We start from the raw sequence: 25176 nt of genomic DNA, 5'->3' as shown, positions 1-25176 counted from the left end.
TCGAGGGCTGTTAGGTGCCGCTTCAGACCAGCCCGGGATGCACGCGCCGGGAACATGTACCAACATGCTGCATGGACACAACTCGGCAATTTCTAAAACCAAACACAACTCGGCGTTCATCGTTTTCTGAACTGATATTGAAACCAAACAGACACAGCTCAGCTGCTGACTTTGTGGCTAGCTGCCAGTACGTGTCAGACCATCTTGCAGGATCCATATGCCTGGAACTCAATGCAAGGATAAGCTTCCTCCGGTTCCAGTCACATTCCCATTTCCCAACAATAGATCTGATGTTTATTTGGTGCTGGTTGGTGGCGCGAGTCAAAATGGTTTCAGTTAGCAACATGCTGCAGGCACACTGCTGACAAGACAAGTGACAACTTGAATTATTTGGTAATATGAATATGATATCTAGACTCCATCGGGGTGGCAGAGACGCTAGCTCCTCAGTCCTCCGTCTTCTTGACTTCTTCGCACGAGCTGCCTGGGGCTGTGAGGTAGTGCTCTGTTCGTGTTTCGTTCAGTATTTCAGCTAACATTAATTGAGAGATGATGCAGATGGAAATAAACAATGTCGACGCATGTGCCAGAGTGTGGAGGTGAGCGTTGATTTCTGCCAAATTCACGAGTTCTGCTGAACTGAAATATGGTGAGAGAATAGATAAGGTTCACAAGAGAAACTAACCTTCCTCTATTCGAAGATCAGCTTAAGATCGTGCATGTGTATATGCCACTTGGGAGAAAGAAAGAAACAGACACGAGAGTGGCGCACTGACTGTCGAGTTAACAGTATCTCTTAAAACGAATCCTGCTACCAAACCGCGGGCGCCCAATAGGGCCACGTCGCCCGTTAGCCCGGTAACGGTTGGATCGAGGCAGCTCGCGACAAGGGCCGTTCGATGCAATCAGTTCGGGTCCTACCCGCTTCGAAACAGACCCGAAACCACACGAAGTCTCGCGACCCAAAAACTCGTCGCCTTCACCTCGGGCCACCCGGCGCGCGACTCATCAGGTCGCCGCCTCCTCCTTCCTCCTCAGCGCGCGGCCGATGGACGTCGTCGACCAGCCACCGCGCGCGGAGGCCGCGGCTCCCGCTCCCGCGCCCGCGCTGGAGCGGAGCACCAGCATAGACTGGATCCCGAATTACGCGCACCGCATCCTGCACCGCCTCGCCGGCGATCTCTGGGGCAGCGAGATGGACCCTAGCGCGCTCGTCGATCAAGGGCGCATGACCCACGACGTCTTCCGCATCACCTCGCTCAGCGGCGAGGTCGACCCGCACAAGGTGCTCGTCCGCATCCACGGCCAGGGCGTCGAGGTCTTCTTCGACCGGGGCAACCACGGCGGAGGTAAGGCGCGGGCCAATGGCCGCCCAGATTCACCTCGCCTCCGCGCTCGATTGCCATCCTCGGCAAAGACCTCCATCAATTCCATTGTCGCCTTGTCCCCTTTCCTGCTGCAGCTGCTTCGGTACGCCACTAGATTGTTCGATGAAATGACTTCAGAGCGCTGTGACTTGGATAAGTTCTGCAGCGCAGAATGTTTTATCAACTGTGACATTCAACTTTCTTTACTAAACTTCATTCATCGATGCTTGCTCAAAAACTGAAATATATGTTTTATGGGGCTATTAGTACTTAGAATGTTGTTGAGAATGCACACACGTTTTTCTTTGTGCGATACAAGATTAAACTGGTCCAAAAATCTAAGCAGGCAACAGTAATAGTTCCAAGGATATTATTGGTTTACGCAAGATTTATTTAGTTTACTATTCCCTTCCAATTATATTTTACACAACAGTAATAGAAATGTTCGCATGAATGACTACTGTCTTTCAATTATATTTAGAAGAAATACATTGATTGCACTATAAACTTTATCTTTCCAATTGAATTCTACAGGAGTCAATAAAGGTAGTAATATTGTAAAAATACCTTTCTGAAGCAACACTTGCATTCGTGTCAGAGTAGCAACACGTTTTCTCAAGATATATAAAGTCCAGATTGTTGAGAAGTACTATGCAAGTTAACACTTGTTTTTTCTTATGCAACTGTCTCAGACAGTAATACTTGCTGAAGCAAACATTGTTATGAGAAAACTTAGCATGCTGGTTCATTATTTGATCTACTCAAAATAATTAAATACATAGCCTCACCATTCTTAAAGTGGGAATACATGTAGGATGCTCTTGTGGTGCAACCTTTTTTTTTTTTGAATCGGTAGAGATGAACACCACAAATATTTTTGTTTTCATTTTCAAGCATCATAAGCTAGTAACTTTAGATGGAACATGTGAAGCTACCCCAACTCTTGTAAGCAATATTCAACTGGAGAAGGTATATTGGTATATGTGTCCTGCCTTTTCTTGCATAAACTGTTTCTGGAAAATACATATTAGTACTCAAGACATTCTCCAAAAATGTCAACAACTTTCTTAGAGATATGAAAAAGAAGAAAGGACATCTTCACTGCCAGCTACGTAAATAGAGGCAACCTTTTTATGACTCATCGCTGTTTATTCGAGATTATCTTTGGATTTCACTTCAGTCCTTTGCAGTAACTATTCATTCCACGTTCAGATCTCTTTCACTGACGACAACACAATACTATCTCAGGTTGTTCAGCGAGCAGTGAATGAGATGGCAAACTCTGTTTGTTGAGTGCTTTCACTTGGATCCCATTCAAAGCAAAGTTCACTCAGTTCAGAAAAAACATAAGAATCTCAGTGAAATCCATACTTCCAAAATACTCTTACTGATGAAACATATGCGAACTAATTCACTCCGAATAAAGGAAGAAGAAATATCCCTGTTAACAATCTCTACTCTTTACTATAATCCAATTGTATCAGCCGATGCAACAAATTGGTGCGTTTAAAGATAGCCAGAAAATTAGAGTACTCTTTACAAAAGTAAAGCATCAACGACATATATAAAAAATTCCAATGGGCTGGGCAGCTGGCCTCCTCCAAGCTGGGCGCGGCAATGCCGCGCCGGTGTTTCTAGTGTAGATTAATAAGCTGATCATTCAGTTGGGTCGATTGTTAGGTAGATAATTATGTACCTTTTTTATGAATGATCTGGAGAGGCCTAAGCCCCTACATAATTATGTACTACTATATATAGTTAGGATCGGTAGCTGTCCATTTTTCTTTCGATTGGGTCTACGCAAACATTGCATACTATACAGATGATGACCCAGAAGTGGTAGTAATTAAACACATATATCGATCACTTCGTTCTAAATTGCACTGCTAGCTCTTGGTCGCTCACCGACAGGTAGTTAGCTAGCTCGATGCATCGCCGACTCGCCATGCATGCACGTGCGCATAGATCTGGTTTGTCTCCAGTGTTCGTAGTATATATAGCTAGGATATGATATTAGATGAGCAGAATGCAGCAGGGAACGAAGCTTCCATTTTGTACTTAAACAAACAATCGATCTCTCGTATTAATTATCCTTAATAGTATGTGCTATATATAGCTAGCTACAGTACTGGACTACTGGCACTACATACATATATACATGAGTGTCAGGCGGCAGTTATTCTGTTTGCTTATTACTGGTAGGGGGTGTTGACAAAGGGCTGTGAAATAATAGCATCGCATGTAGCATATACAACGTAGCTTCTCCGTCAACGCTAAGTCGCTAACCCTAGTGGTCAGTTGATGGCGGGGCGCTACTACCTGCTACAGTGCGTCAGTATCCTTTTTTTTTACTGCCTGATGCTAGTATATATATGCTCTTCTACTGCTAACACTGTAAAATTGGGGTTAACGAGATGCTCCTCCTGGGCTCTCGGTTCCGTGCACTACTACAGAAGTTAACTGTAGGGGCGGCTGCGGCAGCCGCCTTTCCCAGGGTGTTCCTATAGAGGGTGCCTCTGTAGGGGCGGTTTCCTGGCTGCCCCTGCAGTGCCCTCTGTAGGGGCGGCTGGTGTTTTCAGCCGCCCCTACAGTGCCCTCTGTAGGAGTGGCTGGTAATATCAGCTGCCCCTATAATGGACTTCTGTAAGGGCGGCTGTATCACCAGTCGCCCCTACTGTGTGTATTTATAAGGGCGATTCAATCAAGAACCGCCCCTACAGTGGATTTTCCAGCAAAAAAAATAATTCAAATTCAAATCTGACCACATATATATATAATTCAAATTCGAATCTGACCGCCACAAATATACGTATATACATCCACAAACACAAGACCATTATTTAGAACATCATCACAAGTCATAATTCACAAAAGTCCATCATTACAACATAGTCCATTATGAAGTCAATCATTATAACATAGTCCATTAAGAAATCCACAAGTCCACATGCAAAACAAAGTCCAAACCGTTCCAAAGTCTGATCCAAACCATACCACAAGTCCACATTGTCATCAACGGCCTAGGGCTAGCCTATCAGTTTCACGAAGGTGTTGGTATAGAGGATTAATACCTAAGTCGGAAAGAAGATGATGGTAAGTGCCTTTATGGTACACAATCCTTGTATGGGTTCCTTCTCGTGTCTTTATCTTTCTTCAACTACAAGAGAACAAGTTTAGGTTTACTATATCACAACATATGCGAACTTTTTATACTACGAGCGAAGAGGTTCAAACTTACCAGATTGGGGTTTCTGTTGTAGCCACCGATGGCACTCATCATAATACATGTGTAGTATCCACAATATAGACTCTCAGGCTTCTGCTTGGGGCACTGTGTGTTTTGCATATGGAGATGTTAAGTAATGCTATTGACAGACACGTAATATATGGAGTACCAAAGTAAATGACACTTACCGCACATAGAGTTTTGACATACAACTTTTCCTTCCTATTTGGATAATGCCTCCCCTTATGTTCCTGGACATAGTGCCTGAATGCCCTGTTCTAATGATTTTAGCAAATGCAACTTGTTAGTATCCCACATTGAACCTTACAAGTATGTATACAAACATAGTAGCTAAAATGAGGATTGTCGATATGTATACGTCTTGACAATCGCTATGAAGTCTTTGTATGTATCGATTGGGAAATCCGCTGAATCAAAGACCCATGCCATGCTATGTGAGAGCCAGACGCCTATGCAAATCCAGTGATCGCTGCATGAATTTAGTCATAGAAGGAACACATAAGCTCTTTTGCATCGAACAAAGTATATTGAACAAAGCTAAGTATACAGTCGAACTTACTTGAAGTGGTATGGTATCCATATAGTATCGTGTTGTTGGAGATTTTTAAAACATAGGGCAATGTATGCCGCAACCTTGAGGGACTCTTCCAATATTTTCTTGTTCCTGATGTCCTCTTTCTCCTTAAGTGTCTTTCCAGCTCCTAGTTCTTTGCAATCTAGTTTTCACTCTTTAGGGTAATTAAAATTTGTTGATGCTATAGGTGCAGGGTCTATATACCTGTGTTTCAGAGCTGGCCTCTTTCTCACAAAGTCCGCTTGCATTCTACAAATTAAATTACGGCGCGGGTTAGTTACAACAAAATCAAAATATTACATTCATATCATATCGAGAGGGCAAGGACTTACAGGCACCACGTGCAAATTAGATTCATTTCCATTCGTCTGAGGTGGAAGCATGCCTGGATATCCTTAAACTCAACGGTAATTTGTCCACCTGGGGCTCCAAATGTGCCGGCAGGGATCCATGCTTGTAAGATTTCTAGTTCTGTTATCTGAGCACGCAAGTACTAATCGTGGAACTTTCTCATTCCACGTGGCAAGCACTGTATGACTCGGTTTGGTAGGAAGTTCTTGCCTTTTTCATATTTATCCGGGCAATCATTTGACCATTTGAGGTTATCAACAGCTGGATACTTGTTAAACCCTTTGTGCAGTTTGCTAGTGGTGCCCTCCTCAGAAGCTGGTGCTCTAAATTCTTTTACTTGGTTCTTAGGCTTGAACTGGTCATGGGCCATCCACTTGTGCACCGACGAGACGTCATTAATGCCCACATATGATGGCCTTATCTTGATTGGGATTTTGTTTCGAGCTTCCCATTCGGGCACGTCCTTGTCAACTTGTGCATCACCTGCTCCAGGGGCCACTTATTCTTCACGTATCGGCTGTTCACGAGGCAATTGTTATTCATAAGACACTTGTTGTTCATGTATCGGCTACGCTTGTTGAGAATGATGTTGCATCTCATCATGCCTTTGCTCGGTACGAGCTGGAGAAGGATGTGGCATGTCATCATGCCCATGCTCGGTACGAGGTGGAGAAGGATGTGGCATGCCATCATGCCCTTGCTCGGTACGAGGTGGAGAAGTCTCTAGCGTGTGGTGGTCATGGTCATGGGCCGGTGAGTATACCTCCCCGTCCTCGATGGGTCGCTCCAGAGGATGAACTTCAGTCAGAGTTGGCGAAGACTCGGTCAATACAATGTCCCGTCTGTGCCAGAGGATGAACTGGTTCATGACGTCTTCGAGTAACACGAGCCCCTCGGGAGTAGGGTGTTCTATCTTCCAAGTCATGAACTCGGGCTTCATGGTATGCACCTCGACCCGAGTGTAGTCCTACGGGATGTCCCTATTGTGCCACATGCCGCCCGGAGGATGTGCCACGCCCGTTGCCACCTCAATGATCACGTTTTGCCTGCCCATCGGAACCACCAATTTGCAACTGGTTGGCGCCCATATGCGATCGACGGGGGTTCCAGTTGCATTGGAACCTTGACTGCTGGGAACATCCGGAGGGCTGCCAACTACCGCTAGTTCTCTGGGCGGTCTCATTAGTGTCTATGGCTCCATCGTAGACAGTCCTTTCTCCACCAACATCTTTTCAACTAGAGCCTTCACTCTCGGTCTCTGCCATGTTTCTTGTACATGTGCCACTCCTCTACGAATCCGTGCTTCTAGGACATCCTCTTCCCTAGCCCCCTGGTGCGTCCTGTATGCTCGGGGTTTCCCAAGGCAACGGTAAGCTCGTCCCTCTCTCTAGAAGGGTTGAATGCGCCCTTCTCCTTGTCTTTAGCAAGTTTCAGTATCTTTGATACTACCTCTCCGGTCTCTGACTTAGCAAACTTGAGGCTACTACCAGATGAATCCACACTCCTTGCGTATATCCACTGTTTGAGGTGTGGCTTCAACTTCGGCACTTCCGTATTCCCGGCAGTTTCGGCCTCTGCGTCCATCTTCCTAAAGACCTCTTGCTTGCCAGCGTAGCCACCGGGGCCTAGATGAGGGTAGTGCTGGTTCTTCTTCGCCTGCTCGCTGTTATGGGCACTGAGGGCCAATGTTGCCTCTGAAGTCTTCTCAGCCATGAGCTCCTCCCATTGACTAGGAGTTATGTTGCCATACTCGTGGAAAGGAGTTAACTTCTGTTGGATAAAGTTCTTGTTCAAATCCGATCACCAACGTCGGAAGCTCTGCCCTATTATCTTAAAAGCATTTTTCTTGTACCAACTCGTGCGCTCCCTCCGGAAACCTAAAGTTCTGCTTCAGCTTCTCCCATAGGTTTACCTTTTGGCTCATAGGTACAAGATTCTAGCCATGGATAGCTGGGTTCAACTTATCTCTAACTACAAACCCGATGTGATTACGGAATTTCGCCCTGTATGTATATGGCTCAAGGATCTGCCCATCTGGCCCGACCTCCGTTATCACATAGCATGCCTTGTCGTGATATTGGTTTGGCTTTCTAATCCCCCTTGTTTCCTCTTTGGCTGGGCAGTCTCAGTCGTGGTTGTGTCCTGAGGTTGTGGAGCGAAGGCCTCATTGTGAGTATCTGTGGCTCCTTCCTCTGATCTCCTTTGCCCCGCTACGTATTGTCTGACAAGATGAGCCGGAGGCCGACGTCGTCTTTTCAGAGGTTGAGTAGGGACGACCTATGTATACGGCAGGTCAAAAGTGTTAGCAGAGGTAACATATAGCCATAGCATTAGCCAAATTTACAGGCTACTAAGGCTTTATCCGTACCTCGTCGTTCGGATCAAAATCCTTGTCCAACTCATCCTCTATTGGCCTCCGTCTGGGTTCTCGTGGGAAAGGATCCTTGGGACTTACATATCCCCCTGATGAGGTGTCATCATCCTCATCCTCATCCTCATCATCATCCCCTTCTTCGCCTTTGACATCCTCTCCGCCTTCTCTTCCCTGGGCTCCCCCCACTGGATCCTCATCATCGACAAGGTCCTCTTGAGTAAGCATCACTTCTAGACCCTTTTCTAACTCGTTATCGAACTGCTCCTGAGTAAGCTGGTCATCTAGTTATTGCTCTCCATGGGATGGTTGCTCATCATTCACGGGGCATCGGGATGCACTCTTTGATGTTCACGACATTTCGTGCCTTGTTCTAAGAGATGCAAGAAAAAAAGTAGTATAAGTAGTAGAAGTAGTAGTACTAGTAGTAGAAGTAGTAGTACTAGTAGTACAAGTAGTAGTACTAGTACTAGTAGTAGTACTAGTAGTGGTAGTAGTACTTGTAGTAGTACTAGTAGTAGTAGTACTTGTAGTAGTAGTAGTACTTGTAGTAGTAGTAGTCAAACAAAGAGAAAGCAGGACTAGCCCACTACATATGCTGTATGACTCAAACAAGATGGACAGAAGAAAAGATAAGCAAAAAATTCACAGTTAGGCCAACCACTGCATATGCTGTATGACTCAAACAAGATGGACTACAAGGATGGACATAGACAAATATATGCCTACTACAAGATGGTACAGTTCATCATTGCTGCCAGAGATGAAAATGTAGAACATGACACCCATAGCCCTTTAAATTCCACTTATCCATAATAGAAGATACATCATAACTAATTTAAACTGCTTTTTTAGACACACAGCAGTCCTATATTTAGGTACTATAAACCTAAAATAAACAAGTCCTGTAAACCTAAAATGTATCACACATTGCCCCAAAATTCAAACCAGAACTGCCCCCAATTATTTAGATGGGAAGCCTGAACAGAACCATATGATGATGCATGGGCAAACTGCTAGAAAAATAACAGAGACAATGAAATTGGCCGGCCTTGAAAATGTGCCGATAGAGGCCAGAGACCTCATTCCTACAGTGCGGCAAGCGGCGTCCTTCTGTCGTCGTCGGCAAGCGGGGTGCTGCTGCAGCGGACAGCTGAAGGCTTGCTGCTGCTAACAATGTGATGGGAAGGTCATAACTGACCTGAAGGAAGGCATCAAATTGAGCAGGAGGGATGCTAACTTAATTCGGTCATTGTTTCCCTAAACTATCTTTCCTTTAAATTGTGGCACTATGCTCCTTGTAATAGCAGTATTGCACAGGGAGGAAAAGAACTTATTTTAATACTAATATATGTCTATTTTTTTGCCAACTTAATCACTTAATTGGTACTAATAAATGATGGTGTGAGATGACAAAAAAATTGGGCAATCCTGCATCCAAATAGACTATGACAAGATTAAAAAAAGCACAAAGTGTTTGGGTTTTGGGCTGCTTACCTAGACAGTTATGGTTACACAAACTGAAAGGTGAGCGATCGAGACCAGACCAGTGAACAACTGACCTGATTGCCAGAGACCTACATGAGTAAATTAGTTTGCATTACCTAAAAGAAAAGTTAATAGTAATTAACACAACTATATCAAACTGAAACAAAGGAACTTGTGGCCTAAAATGTTTTAGTTTAAGACTAAAATGTTTTTAGTTTAAGACTATGAAATGTTTTACTACCCAATTCACCTCGCTCAATTTTTTCTTTTTGGCAATGACATAATTCAGAGTGGTTAACATGTTTTCATGTGACTCCAAGGCAATGACACAATTCTCTGAATCTCCGAGTCTCTAAACATGAGGAATCTCTAAATATGAATCCAATGCAAACATTAGTCACATCAACCTCTGAATTTACTACCCATTAATTTTTCAGTCTAATCAAAGATCAAATAAAAAATCGGCAAACATCATACATGATAAAAAAAATCGGAAAAACAGGTAAAAGACCCGATCGAGAAAAAAATGATAAAAAAATTGGCATTCATCACCTAAAAGTGACAATCATGCATCACACTACGACAGTGCACACCATGAGACAAAATAGGCCGAAGCGCATTCTGGTGCTTCCTTACTTCTTCTAACCTGCAAAGTGCACACCATGAAAAAAATCCTAGAAGGCCCATGTACATACAACAGATGTGTGATGACAGTTATACGTTTTCAGATCCTAGAAAATTTAATCTTCACCTATCATGATGAAAAGTAAATTCAGATGCGCAAATAGCTCAACCACACTGACTACCTCCAGTGCCCGATGGTCCAAAAATTGACATAGAAATATTATCTAAATTATTTCTTGCCCAGGTACAGAGGATGTCCAAAATTCAGATAAACTTATGGAGCAAATGTGCAGCAAAAGAACTTCACCTAGAAGAGTATGGATGTTCACAGTCTTCTTTCTGCAGGCCCTGAGTCAAACCATAACTCTGAGCTGCTATGCTGCTACAAGACCTAATAACAGAACAAGCATTTGTTACCTATTTGAAATCGGTGGTCCTGGTCGCGGCTGTTAGTCGGTGTTGGGGTCGGCGTGGCGAAGGGCGCCAGCGGCAGCCTTGGCGTTGGCGAGGCGAGGGCTCGTCGGGTCGGTGCAAGTCGGTGATGAAGACGTGGGCTTCCGACACGTGTGCGGCACTGCCTTGACCGCGGCCTTGACGGGGTAGCCGGTCACGGGCGAGCGCTCCCAAACCCTAGCCGCCGTCGCGGCCTGGGGAACGGCGGTGGATGGGGCGGGGGCGGCGGTTGGGGTCAGCGAGACGGTGGAGGAGGCGGTGGAGGGGTCAGGGAGGGGCAGGCGACGGCGGTGCAGGCGGCGTCGGCGTCGAAATTGGGCAGCCTGACGGCGTCCAACACTTAGCGTCCACAGCGACGGTCACTGTAATATACCTCGGAGCCACTGTAGGGGCGGCTGAGGTTATAAGCCGCCCCTACAGTTGATTTTTTTTTTCAAAATTCTAAATCAAAATGAATTATTCACATGTAAATACTGTAGGGCGGCTGAGGTTATAAGCCGCCCCTATAGTTGAATTTTTTTTTTCAAAATTCTAAATCAAAATGAATTATTCACATGTGAAAAATAAATAATACAGTACAAAATTTTATAATTATTTTTTATAGATATATTTACATATACAATAACTAAAACAACCACAACAGTTTAAAATTGCAAAATTGAACCTTTAAAAATGGGGAAAAAATTTAAAATTTTAAAAAATTAAAATCAAAACTACTAAAATAATTTTGAGACATCAAATGATCTCAAATGAAAATTTGATAAACATCAAAGTTGTAGAGGTCGTGAAGATCTACAACTTTTATTTTGGTCATCTTGTCATTTGACAAAATTTGAACCTTTCAAATTTGAAATTTTAAAAAATGACAAGTTCGAACCAAAATTTGAGACCCAAAATGATTTCAACATAAAAAGTGTTGAATACCAAAGTTGTTCAACTCATTAATATCTACAACTTTTATTTTAGTCATCTTGTCATTTGACAAAATTTAAACCTTTCAAATTTGAAATTTTAAAAACGACAAGTTCGAACAAAAATTTGAGACCCAAATTGATTTCAACATAAAAAGTGATGAATACCAAAGTTGTTCAACTCATGAATATCTACAACTTTTATTTTGGTCATTTCTTCATTTGACAAATTCTTAGCACACATTGTTCACTAATCTTACACATGTCTCATATAGTTTATAAAACCTTATGAGAGATGTGTCACATTTGTGAACAATGTCCTTACCACTTTGTCATATGAAGAAATGACCAATACAAAAGTTGTAGATCTTGATGAGTTATTCAACTTTGGTATTTATCACTTTTTCAGCTGAAATCATTTGGGGTACCAAAATCTTGTCTGAAGTTGCATTTTTTTTTGAAATTCAAAATTTAAATCACTTTTACAGATTTTAAATTTTGAAATTTGAAATTTGACAAGTTCAAACCAAATTTTAAAACCCTAAATGATTTCAGATGTAAAAGTGATGAATACAAAAGTTGTTCAACTCATCAAGATCTACAACTTTTATTTTGGTTATCTTGTCATTTGACTAAATTTGAACCTTTCAAATTTTGAAATTTGAAAAAAGACAAGTTGAAACCGTAATTTGGACCCCCAAATCATTTCAACTGAAAAAGTAATGAATACCAAAGTTGAATAACTCATGGTGATCTACAACTTTTATTTTGGTAATTTCATAATTTGATAAATTCTTAGTACACATTGTTCACACAAACATACGTGAATGTAGTCTCAAACACACACACATAAATATAGTTTCAAACACACATACATAAATGTAGTCTCACATACATGAATGTAGTCTCACACATACATACATAAATGTAGTCTCACACACACATACATGAATGTAGTCTTACGAACACTGACACACTTACATAAACTAGCTAGCCCACCGTGACACCTTTCCCCTTGACACCTTTTCGTTCCCATGGCAATACATCTTTGGGCAGGTTCTTTTCCACAGCCTCGATCTTCTTACAAAAGTCTGTGAATAGCGGTATCTCATCGCACTTATTGTAAGCTTCAACATCGTCCACGTCATCAACTCCGATGATATGTTGTTTCCCGAAGGCCACCACGTGCTTTGTCTTCTTCTTTAGGGGGAGGTTACTTTGCGGGTCCGGCATATAGAAGACTTGCGCGACACGTTTAGCGAGCACCCAAGGGTCATCCTGGTAGCTGTTGATGCAAAAGTGGATCTGCAAACACAAAGGGCTAATACCCGAATCGATATCCAAAGCGTGCCAGTCGATTTGACCTGCTAATCGACAAGGATGAAGAAACGAACACTTTGGTCCTGACAACAGCGATACGCCCGGGAGTCACGGCCAAGAGGTGCTCACGCGGAACTCGAGAATCGCCGAAGATCGCACTGAAGCAATGCAGCTCGCCGAATCAATGAGAACTCGTAAAAAGAAAAGTATGCAAATTGACGAAGTCGCCGAAAAGTAGATGCAAATAGGAGTAAAAGTTGGTTTTGATATTGATTGATATATTTTCTTACATTGCCCCTTACTCCATATTTATACCCTGATCTAAAGAGACACAACCAAACACAACTAGGACACCAATCCCATATCTAAGGAAACACGTGACTCTTACATGAATCATACTCTAACTAATATAAAAAAGGAAATCAACTTCTATCTATTTCCCTGTCCGCCTTAATTACGATGGAAATCTCACCGTCCTCCTTCCCATCGGCATACTCCCTATTTCATCGGCAGTAGTCTTCAAGCCTTCCTTCGTCGGCATATTCCCTGTTTCATCGGCAGTAGTCTTCAAATCTCCTCTCATCGGCATCGACAATAACACCTCTAACTTCATCGGCAACGCCCGAATCCAAACCAACCTTTCCATCGACCACCACCAGCTATCGGCAACTATCTTTACAAGCTGGCTTCCATCGGCTATCAAAGTACACAGTAACCTTCCCCTCACCGATTAATCCACTCCGATCACCATCACGTACAAAAAACGGTGTCAACACATGCCCCCCAATTTCGGAATATAAAACCATTAATGTTCCGAAATTTACTCCAGATAACACTTGCCTTTGCCCGATTATCATAACTCATTCTCCAAGCCAAAACTTGATTTGTTATCAAATCCAATCAAATCTAATCTTGATTCACGCATTTCAGTAAATATCGCACAATCGCCAACCACTCTTGCCTTGATTATGGTTAAGTTACCGAAACAATAACCCATCGGCAAGATCTTAACATGATAATGCTGCCATTTTCAGAATTAAAATATCCTGTATCGATATCCCTTCTAAGTCATGATTACTTGTCATCAACTCATCTGTACAATCCCCTGATTATCGCGCGAACAGTTACTATATCCTTCTGAACTGTCTCGACCTATATGCGCGCGACATAGAGATAAGTCCAAAATACCCTCACTCCGGGCGGCTTATAAATAGATTTCTCCGGAACCCTCATTTTCTACCTTCAGCCTCCAATCCTTGGCATTTTCTCTCTCCGGCGGCGACTCCGACGAACAACCGCGCGACCTCAACCAAGAAGAACTCTTCTCCGGTGCTAACTTCAAGTTTCCTCAAGACCATGGCCATCAACTTCAACGTCCCCGCGGTTCGCTCCACTTCCATTACCCTTTACTTTGATCTTTTCGCAAATTCATTCAGTTGGTGATTTTCCCTTTTTTTTCTATTCTCTGGATTCTATAACCTTAGGAACTGCGCAACAAATTAATTATCCCAACCGATCAGCCGCACGTCCAATGCCTCGGACCAATGGGCAACCCAGATCCAACCGATCTGATCAATGCAGAGGTTAACAGAATCCCCTTTAGAGCCCAAAATTTCTCTCTGAATTTGTGGAAAGACACATTCCGATCTTGGCCCAAAACCACCAAGGGGTGGAAAGACTGGTACTTGAGAGTTAATAACTCGATGCAAGTATACTGGGCAGAACGAAGATTAGACCAATGTATCAAGTTCTCTATTGCCGATATGCAGAAAAATGAATCAATGATAATTGCAGCTGCTTATTTCTGGTCAGATACAACCAATACTTTTATGTTTGGACATGGCCCAGCTACTCCTACCCTTGCCGATGTCCACATGCTTACTGGCTTGGACATCTCAACTGCCGACGAAGGCTCCATCTATGGTAGAAAGCCTGAATATAGAGTGAATACCCGTAACATCGGCGGTTGGACAGGATATATTCAAGAATACCAGAAAACCGGGACACCTAGCCAGAGGGAACATGCCACATTCCTGAATATGTGGTTAGAAAAATTTATCTTCTGTGGTCGATCAGTAGGACCAACCAACGCCTTCCTCCCTGCAGCTGAACTTCTAGCTAATGGCGCAAGGTTTCCTCTTGGCCGATACCTTCTGAGCTCCACTTATCATCTTCTTCACCAAGTGTCTCAGAAGCTTCTGCTTGGCGAACCCATCGGCAACCTGGGAGGCCCGTGGTGGTTTATCAACATGTGGCTGAATGCCCATATGCACAAACGTTTGCAATGGGACTTTTTTGCTCAACAATTCCCACGAGAAATTGCTGAAGATTATGTGCTCGGGGATGAGGAATCGGCAACACGCTCACCCCTCAATTTTGGTGAAGCCATAATCGTCCTCCCTGGAACAGAAGCCAACGAAGACCAAATCGGCAGATTCTTTCAAAGCTTCTATAATGGTCTTTCTCGTGATCATAGGGCCTGGGTACCTTATATCGACGAAGAAAACAGATTCCCCCTTCTTTTCAACTTTGCCGATGACACTCTGAATCAAGATAATGAGCTTATGATGGCTATCATCACTCCCAGGGCAATTCCAGTAAACACATTCGGCAGCGGGAAAAACACCAACATTACATATGAATTTTACAACCCATCGGCAGTATCCCGCCAATTGGCTTTTGGGCAACTGCCAATCAAACTCTGCTTTGCCGATGTGATCAAACCCAGGGAAACAATCACCTGCGGAACAGACTGGAACAAGGTAGTACAACTTTCTCCTGATGCCGATACCACAGATGTCGATATATCCACCTGGACACCAATATCTTTCATCACCGAGTCATACAAGCAATGGTGGCGAGAGTGGAAAGAGCAACTGTTCGCGACTTCTGTTCACACATATCGGCACATGATCGATTCTGAATATGCCATCCCTGACGACGCGGTAAGTTTCCTTTGAACTCCCTTCTGCTTTTCCTTTCATTTATCAGTAACTGATTCCCTTGTAACAGGTTAATAACCCAGCACCATCGGTGAGCAAAAGTGGGAAACCCTTCAACCTCCGGCCTGTTTCCCCAACATCGCCGATCGGCTACAACGCTCCCACCTTAGCCGCTTTGACCCACCAGAAGATTCGTACTAAGACCATCACTTCTAAGTCCAAATTGGCTACATCCAGGGCTACCCCATCGGCCGCTGCCACAACCTTGGTCAAAGCCTTTAAGGTAACAACCTTGTTTATTTTCACTTATGCCGATCACAAACTATATTAACCTTAATCATCAGGGGGTAAGAGCTGCTACGGGATCGTCATCGGCAATTCCGCCGATATCAAGCACCACTCCTTCAGAGGTAGCTTCTTGACTTTACATTTTATCTGTTAAATATCATATCTTACACTTGTTTTGCAGCAACAATTGGGTACATCGGCAAACGTACCAGATGCCCAAGCTTCACAATCAAGTGTCGATGCCCCCCAGCCAATCGTTGCCGATGTCCAAGCAAAGCGCAAAGCTTCAACAGATACTGAAGCACAGCCAAAACGACAAAGGTCTATGCCGATCCCTACATCCGCCCCAATGTCATCGGTCATCATACCTCAAGAGCCCACCACCGATGAAGTCATAGAGGATATCCCATCGGCAAGCTCAGCTGATCCACACGACATACTCCAGGTTGCTTCCTCCAGTCAAGCACAGGAAATTGCCTTGAAACAGGTAAACCGATTAACCTATCTGATTTTACAATACTCATACCTACCCCTGATTGATCTCCTTGTCTTTCTTTCAGGAACAAGATTCTCCGAACAGCCTATTTTCCTTTGCCATTGACATTTCTGACGACGGTGGAGAGGAAACAAGTTCTTCCCTTGCACTGGGAACAATATCGGCAGAGACTAAATCCAAGTTGGAAACCCTCCTGAACTTGCTACAGCAAAGTACCGCCCAACTGGTAGATGACTCGGACCCCGCAAAGGCAATTTTCAAAACAATTCGTGGCCAGGTCCCTGCCGATGTTGAAGAAATACTCTTCCCAGCAGCTCACTTAGAAAGCCGTCAACTGCAATATCAACGTGCTGCTCAGCGCATTGCCGATAGAGCAGCTCAAGCTCAACTTAAAGGAGAGATGCTACAACTGAAACAAATCGCTGATGAGAAGCACAAGGGCATCGTCAACTTGCAGACTTCGGGTGCTGCACTTAAGCAGAAAATCTTGGATCTATCGGCAAGGAAGGCAGCTCTATTGGCTGAATTGAAAGAAATCGATGCAGCCTTAACTCATGCTCAACAAGAAGAAAGCCAGCTACCCAATGCCGTCAAAGCCCTTCAGCAAGAAAGAGATATCCAAGCTCGCAAAGCTTTAGCCATGAAGAAGAAACTCAAGCCTGTGGAGGGTGCTGCCGATGACGATATCAAAGAAATGGAAGAAGCCGACCAGATTCGCCTACGTGCGATATTAGCTATCCAATCCTTGCTGAACGTGTAATCTTATTTATTGTATCGGCACTTTATAAGACATTGATACTCTTGCATAATTTCAGCCGATAGTACTGTTATCGGCACTTATACTCTTATGCATCTGTCCAGATACTAGGGTAATATTTCTTTAAATATTTTCCATTTAATGCTCTGGGAAACACAACCCCTTCGAGGGTTTCTAAAATATATGCATTACCAGGAATAGACTGATTTATCCGATACGGACCTTCCCAATTAGGAGACCACTTTCCAAACTTTGAACTTTTAGTCCCAATCGGTAAAATCAATTTCCAGACCAGATCTCCATCGGCAAACTCTTTTACTTTCACCTTCTTGTCATACCATCTAGCTACTCTTTTCTTATTTTCTTCAATACTAACTAAAGCCCTTAACCGATGACCCGCCACATCTTCCAACTCATCTTTCATAAGAGTATTATACTCATCGGCTGTCAGCTGATTTTGAGAACGTATTCGTCTAGAGCCAACCTTAATTTCCCAAGGCAACACTGCATCATGTCCATATACTAACTGATAAGGCGTTACTTTGGTTGCACCATGGCATGACATCCGATATGACCACAAGGCTTCATTTAATACTGTATGCCACCTCCTAGGATTTTCTTCAATTTTGCGCTTAATGAGTTTGATGATCCCTTTGTTAGAAGCCTCAGCTTGACCATTAGCTTGAGCATAATATGGAGAAGAATTTAAAATTTTAATTCCCATACCCACAGCGAACTCATCAAATTCTCCTGATGTAAACATAGTGCCCTGATCGGTAGTGATAGTCTGAGGAATACCAAATCGGTAAACAATATGCTCTTTCACAAAATCAATCATATTGACCGATGTCACCTTTTTTAAAGGAATTGCTTCAACCCACTTTGTAAAATAATCGGTAGCAACCAGGATAAATTTATGTCCCTTACTCGATGGCGGATAAATCTGACCAATGAGATCAATAGCCCATCCCCGGAACGGCCATGGTTTGATTATAGGATTCATAGCCGACGCAGGCGCTCTTTGAATATTACCAAACCTTTGACACCCCTGGCATCCCTTAAAATATTTAAAACAATCTTCAAGAATAGTCGGCCAATAGTACCCATTCCTTCTGATCATCCATTTCATCTTGAAAGCCGATTGATGTGCCCCACATACTCCTTCATGAATTTCACCCATCAAGCTTTTCGATTCATCATTGTTAACACATCTGAGTAAAACTCCATCTATAGTTCGATAATATAATTCATCATCGAGGAGCACATATTTGGTAGCTTGGAACCTTATACGTCTCTCAACCTTTCTACCTGGATCCTTTAAATAATCGACAATCTCTTTCCTCCAGTCATCGGTATCAACTGCCGATGTTAGCACTTCCTGAATAGGCTGATACCCTGAAGCATGCTGAGCTAGTCGATTAGCTTCCTCATTATGCAATCGAGAGATATGTTCAAGACGAAAATCTCTAAATCCTTTCAATAATTGCAAACACCTTTCATAATACGAAATCAAGGCTTCACTTCGGCATTCATAACTTCCAGCCAATTGATTTATAACTAGCATAGAATCACCAAAGATTTCAACAACATCGGCACGTATCTCCTTCAGCAATTCTAACCCTTTTATCAAGGCTTGATATTCAGCTTGATTGTTTGTTGCTGTAGCAACAATCGGCAATGAAAACTCATACTTCTTCCCTTGAGGTGAAATTAACACAATGCCGATACCTGCTCCTTCACCACATGTGGACCCATCGAAGAAAAGTGTCCAGGGAGCAATCCCCAGAGAATCCACCGTGTTACAATGCTGAGTGACAAAATCAGCCATCACTTGCCCTTTAACTGCCTTAGTTGATTTGTAGCGTAGTTCAAATTCTGATAATGCTAAAATCCACTTGCCGATTCTACCACTTAATATCGGCATCGACAACATATACTTGACCACATCATCTTTGCATATGACCGTACATTCGGCAGATAACAAATAATGCCTTAATTTGATACAAGAAAAGTATAAGCACAGACACAATTTCTCGATAGCCGAATACCTCGTCTCAGCATCCACTAATCTTCTGCTCAAATAATAAATAACACGTTCTTTCCCTTCAAATTCTTGAATAAGAGCTGAACCGATAACTGCATCATCAGCTGACAAATATAACCTGAAAGGCTTCCCATGTTGAGGTGGAACTAGCACTGGAGGATTTGATAAATATTTCTTAATTTCATCAAGGGCTAATTGCTGTTCAACTCCCCATACAAATTCCTGATCAGCTTTCAATCTAAGTAATGGGCTGAAAGCCTTGATCTTACCCGACAGATTAGATATGAATCTTCTAATGAAATTAATCTTACCGATCAAAGATTGTAATTCAGTCTTATTGGCAGGAGCAATCACCTTGTTAATTGCATCAATAGACTTCCTACTGATTTCAATGCCCCGCTGATGCACCATAAAACCCAAGAATTGTCCTGCCGATACACCGAATGCACATTTATTAGGATTCATCTTCAATCCATGCTTCCTTGTGCACTCTAGTATCTTTCGCAGATCGGCTAAATGTGCTGTGATATCTCCAGACTTAATTACTACATCATCAATGTAGATCTCCACTAATGTGCCGATGTACTCATGAAAAATAAAGTTCATAGCCCTTTGATAAGTAGCACCGGCATTTTTCAAACCAAACGTCATGACTATCCACTCGAACAACCCCACATGTCCTGGACATCTGAAAGCAGTCTTGGGAATATCCTCCTCAGCCATGAATATTTGATTGTAACCTGCATTACCATCCATGAAGCTAATAATTTGATGTCCAGCCGCAGCATCAATCAACAAATCAGCAATCAGCATTGGATAACCATCCATTGGTGTGGCTTTGTTGAGATTCCTGAAATCAATACAAACACGAAGTTTTCCATTTTTCTTATAAACAGGAACCACATTAGAGATCCACTCTGCGTATCGACATTGCCGAATAAACTTTGCTTCAATTAATTTAGTTATTTCGGCCTTAATGTCAGGAAGTACATTAGGGTTGCATCGGCGCGCTGGCTGCTGATGTGGCCGAAATCCAGATTTGATAGGTAACCGATGTTCAACTATCGATCGGTCTAATCCAGGCATCTCAGTATAATCCCAAGCAAAACAATCTTTATATTCTTTTAATAAATCTGTTACTCGCTGCTTACACTTGGAATCTAACTTAGCACTAATAAAAGTAGGTCTTGACCTATTACCATCACCAATATCTACTTCTACTAAATCATCTGCCGATGTGAACCCTTGACCTAATTTCCCATCATCGGCAAACCTATCCATTAAAATTCCTCTTCAGAACCGACTGCTTGGATCGGTGGAATTTCATAATCAGCAACTCTAAGGAACTCTTTTTCCCAAGCTTCTCCTGATATGCATTTAGTTCGCTCATAAGTATCTGATTCTGCCGATGCGACGATATAAGAAGAATCACCAGGGACGATCTCAATCTTATCCCCAATCCACTGTACGAGGCATTGATGCATTGTAGAAGGAACACAACAATTAGCATGAATCCAATCCCTCCCTAGAAGCAGATTATATGCACCCTTGCCGTTGATAACAAAGAACGTCGTTGGCAAGGTTTTGCTGCCGATGGTCAATTCCACGCACACTGCCCCTTTAGCCGGTGACACATTGCCTTCAAAATCTTTCAACATCATATCGGTTTTGGTCAAGTCTTGATCCCCCTTACCAAGTTTCCGATACATCACATAAGGCATAATATTAATCGCAGCCCCTCCATCAATAAGTACCTTAGACACAGGCTGCCCATCAACTCTGCCCTTCACAAATAAAGCCTTAAGATGCTGTCTCTCGTCATCGGTAGGTTTCTCAAAAACGGCCATCATTGGATCTAGTGTTAACTGAGCTACTTGATCAGAGAGAACAACTTCTTCCTCATTATCAGATAGTGCCAAAAACTCCATCGGCAACATGAATACCATATTAACATCTGCCGATGGACCCTTATTTTTGTGTTTTACCTGCCACTGCTGATGACCAGGCTTTTCATTGGAGGAATTTTCCTCCTGGTATAAATCCTCCTGACGCTCACGTTGCATCCTCCTCCTCTGCGTCTTTGTCAGACCCTCTGGGCACCATCGAGGAAACTTGGTTTTCCAAACCGGCTGATAACAAGTCCTAGTTAGTTCTACGCGACGTATATTAGGGTCCCTGTAGAATATCTCCTCATCGGGAACTCTTGCGTTTGCCATCTCCTCAAGCTCCTCTTGATTCCTTGGAAAATATCCAGCGCGTTTACCAAGCCTCTCATGTACACTAAGTCTGCCCCCCAGCCGATCATGCACTGATGCTCTGCCTCTGATCGGCTCGTTGATAGACAAACCCTGATTACCACGTTGAAACATCCTTTCTGAACGATTGACTCCGTAATAACCATTACACTCAGGGCAATTTTCAACAGTTGGCAATTTAATACCTTCTTCCCAGCAATGGATGAAGAACGGACATCTCCAATGATCTTTATGTCGATTCCACTCTTCCTGACGTCTCATTTCTTGCTGTTGCCGATATCGGTCATTACGTTGACGCCAACCCTCCTGCTGCCTTCGATGAGTAATCACAATGCCAGGTCGAGGAGGTTTTTTGGAACTACTGCTTTCCCCTAGCAAACCCTTACTCTTTGCATCATCGGTAGTTATCCGATGTTGGGGGTCTACTGACGCGTTTTTCTCAGCAGCTTCTGATGTCAATACCTTGGTCTTTCCTTTGGCATCCAACATATTTGCTGGAAAAGGGTGTTGATCAATTTTCATCGGCTTCTGGGTCTTGGAAGTACCAAACTTAATTCTCCCAGATTCAATAGCCGATTGTAACTGTTGCCTGAATACCTTGCACTCATTTGTACTGTGTGAAGTTGCATTGTGCCATTTGCAGTACAAAATCTTCTTCAACTCTTCTGCCGATGGAATCACGTGATTAGGTGACAGCTTAATTTGGCCCTCTTGAAGCAGAAGATCAAATATTTTATCGGCCTTGGTGATATCAAAGGTAAACTTTTCTGGCTCTTTTTGACCAAAGGGACATGATATCGGCTTTTTATTCTTAACCCACTCAGCTAAGCCGATAACTGGTTCTTCATCAGAGTCAGAATCTCCTACCTCTTCAACAAATGATACCTTTTTACTCCAGTTCTTTTTAGGTTCAAAAACCCTAGTGTCCTGATCAGAGATCCTTTGCACAAGATGACTGAGGCTTTCAAACTCCTGAGAAGCATATCTGTCCTTAAGATGTGGCAATAACCCCTGGAAAGCCAAATCGGCAAGCTGCCGATCATCCAGCACCAGGCTGTAGCACTTATTTTTTACATCTCGTAACCTTTGTACAAAGCTCTCTACCGATTCATCATTACGTTGTCTCAATTTTACTAAATCGGTAAGCTTCTTTTCATGGATTCCAGCAAAGAAATACTTGTGGAATTGTTTTTCTAGATCAACCCAGGTAATAATAGAATTTGGTGGCAATGAAATGAACCATGTAAATGCTGATCCAGACAAAGATGATGAAAATAATCGAACTCTTAACTCATCTCTGTTAGCTGCCTCTCCACATTGAATAATGAAGCGATTGACATGTTCCATTGTTGATGTATCATCTTGCCCAGAGAATTTAGTGAAATCCGGTACCTTGTACCGATTTGGGAGAGGAATTAAATCGTAAGCAGGAGGGTATGGAGTTCGATAAGAATAAGTATTGACCTTGGGCTTTATCCCAAACTGATCCTTCACAATTTCTGCTATCTTATCGGCCCAAAAAGCATCAGCCTCCTGCTGACGAACTGGTTGAATTTCTACAGGAGGTGCCTGCTGACATCCCTCCACATATCTTTGTAGCCCACGGTCTCCAGCAATCGGCATATTTGCCGCTACTTGTGGTCCATTAGCCTGTTGGAAAGGATTCATCGGCTGGACTGCCGATGCTTGATTCTGGAAACCAGCTTGCATATGACCTTGTTGAATCCCTGCAACCTGCTGATTTCGCTGAACTGTATGTTGAACAGGTAACTGTCCTGACCAATCATTATTAGAACTCATCGGTACAAAACTTACCGATGGCTGGTAATTTGCTGATATTGTTGGATAATTATAACCGGTTTGAGGTATGAACTGAACCCCAGTTTGACTCATAGCAGGGGCTTTCTGCTGCATCGGCAGTACGCTCGCCGATGGACTTGAATTGAATGTTTGAATCATAGGCATCTGGAAACCTCCTGGAGTTGGTTGTACAGAAGTAGTTGCGGCATATTGAGGCACTTGAGCCATCGGTGAAACGGCCGATGATATAGGCGCTCTTCCTGCTGCATCAAATACTTGAGGTAATCTAGGATTGAAAGCAGATGACTCTGGAGGCATGCCATATCCCCACCAATTAGTAGGAATCTGGTTATTCTGAGACACAGGGCCTGACATAGCTGATGCCGATAGATCTGTATTAAGCTGAACTCGCCCTCCTGGTAACACCTGATCTGATTGTATCGGTGTAGATTGTATATTAGGTGAGCCTGCCAATACTGGAGGGGAAGTAACTTCTGTACCCACAACGGCCGAAGGAACCGATGGAGTTTTTACAGATGCTGGCTCTGGTTGATGATAGGCAGGCCCAACGTAATGTGGTGCCGCTTGTCCTTCTTTGAGAGTTCGAACCACAGCATTATGAACAGTATTGGACAGCACACTGGAATGATTAATCAAAGCATGATTTACTGCAGAATTAACCATCTCTTGAAGTTTACCAGGATTGGAATCAAAGGTAACCTGCCGAGGTAACGGCAAATCTTGCTTCTGGATGACTTGTCCACTCTTGTTCAAGCTAAACGATCTCAGACAAAGCTGCTTGTATTCTTCTACAGCCTTTTCCATAGCTTGCCTCTGTTCTTCCTTGAGATCTTCTTCTGATACTGCGATGATGTTCCCTGGATCGATCTCGGAATTGAACATATTGATTGATTGGTCCCACCGGGCGTGCCAAAAGATGTGTTGATGCAAAAGTGGATCTGCAAACACAAAGGGCTAATACCCGAATCGATATCCAAAGCGTGCCAGTCGATTTGACCTGCTAATCGACAAGGATGAAGAAACGAACACTTTGGTCCTGACAACAGCGATACGCCCGGGAGTCACGGCCAAGAGGTGCTCACGCGGAACTCGAGAATCGCCGAAGATCGCACTGAAGCAATGCAGCTCGCCGAATCAATGAGAACTCGTAAAAAGAAAAGTATGCAAATTGACGAAGTCGCCGAAAAGTAGATGCAAATAGGAGTAAAAGTTGGTTTTGATATTGATTGATATATTTTCTTACATTGCCCCTTACTCCATATTTATACCCTGATCTAAAGAGACACAACCAAACACAACTAGGACACCAATCCCATATCTAAGGAAACACGTGACTCTTACATGAATCATACTCTAACTAATATAAAAAAGGAAATCAACTTCTATCTATTTCCCTGTCCGCCTTAATTACGATGGAAATCTCACCGTCCTCCTTCCCATCGGCATACTCCCTATTTCATCGGCAGTAGTCTTCAAGCCTTCCTTCGTCGGCATATTCCCTGTTTCATCGGCAGTAGTCTTCAAATCTCCTCTCATCGGCATCGACAATAACACCTCTAACTTCATCGGCAACGCCCGAATCCAAACCAACCTTTCCATCGACCACCACCAGCTATCGGCAACTATCTTTACAAGCTGGCTTCCATCGGCTATCAAAGTACACAGTAACCTTCCCCTCACCGATTAATCCACTCCGATCACCATCACGTACAAAAAACGGTGTCAACAGTAGCCTACATTCTAGAGGTCGACGACTCTCTGTCCGATCTCATTGAATTGATGTTGCTTGATCCAGCAGCATCGAAATAGGGCCACCTTTATATCCCTTCCATAGTTAAGTTCCCATATATCTTCAATTATGCCAAAG

General features: G+C 43.2%; 1 long non-coding RNA gene across 1 annotated transcript; it reads right to left on the bottom strand.

Annotated features, from left to right (window-relative positions):
• Window positions 1–4781: 4781 nt before the first annotated feature.
• On the bottom strand, window positions 4782–5309 carry LOC136547330 (uncharacterized). The gene is made up of 3 exons (XR_010781542.1): window positions 5174–5309; window positions 4973–5083; window positions 4782–4866 (listed from the first exon to the last, which is right to left on the bottom strand). It is a non-coding gene; the product is annotated as an uncharacterized lncRNA (long non-coding RNA).
• Between the last annotated feature and the right edge of the window lie 19867 nt (window positions 5310–25176).

Source organism: Miscanthus floridulus, chromosome 3 (genome assembly GCF_019320115.1).
Source record: "Miscanthus floridulus cultivar M001 chromosome 3, ASM1932011v1, whole genome shotgun sequence".
NCBI lineage: Eukaryota > Viridiplantae > Streptophyta > Magnoliopsida > Poales > Poaceae > Miscanthus > Miscanthus floridulus.
The sequence above is the reverse complement of the archived record's forward strand: the minus strand, read 5'-3'. Positions and strand labels throughout refer to the sequence as shown.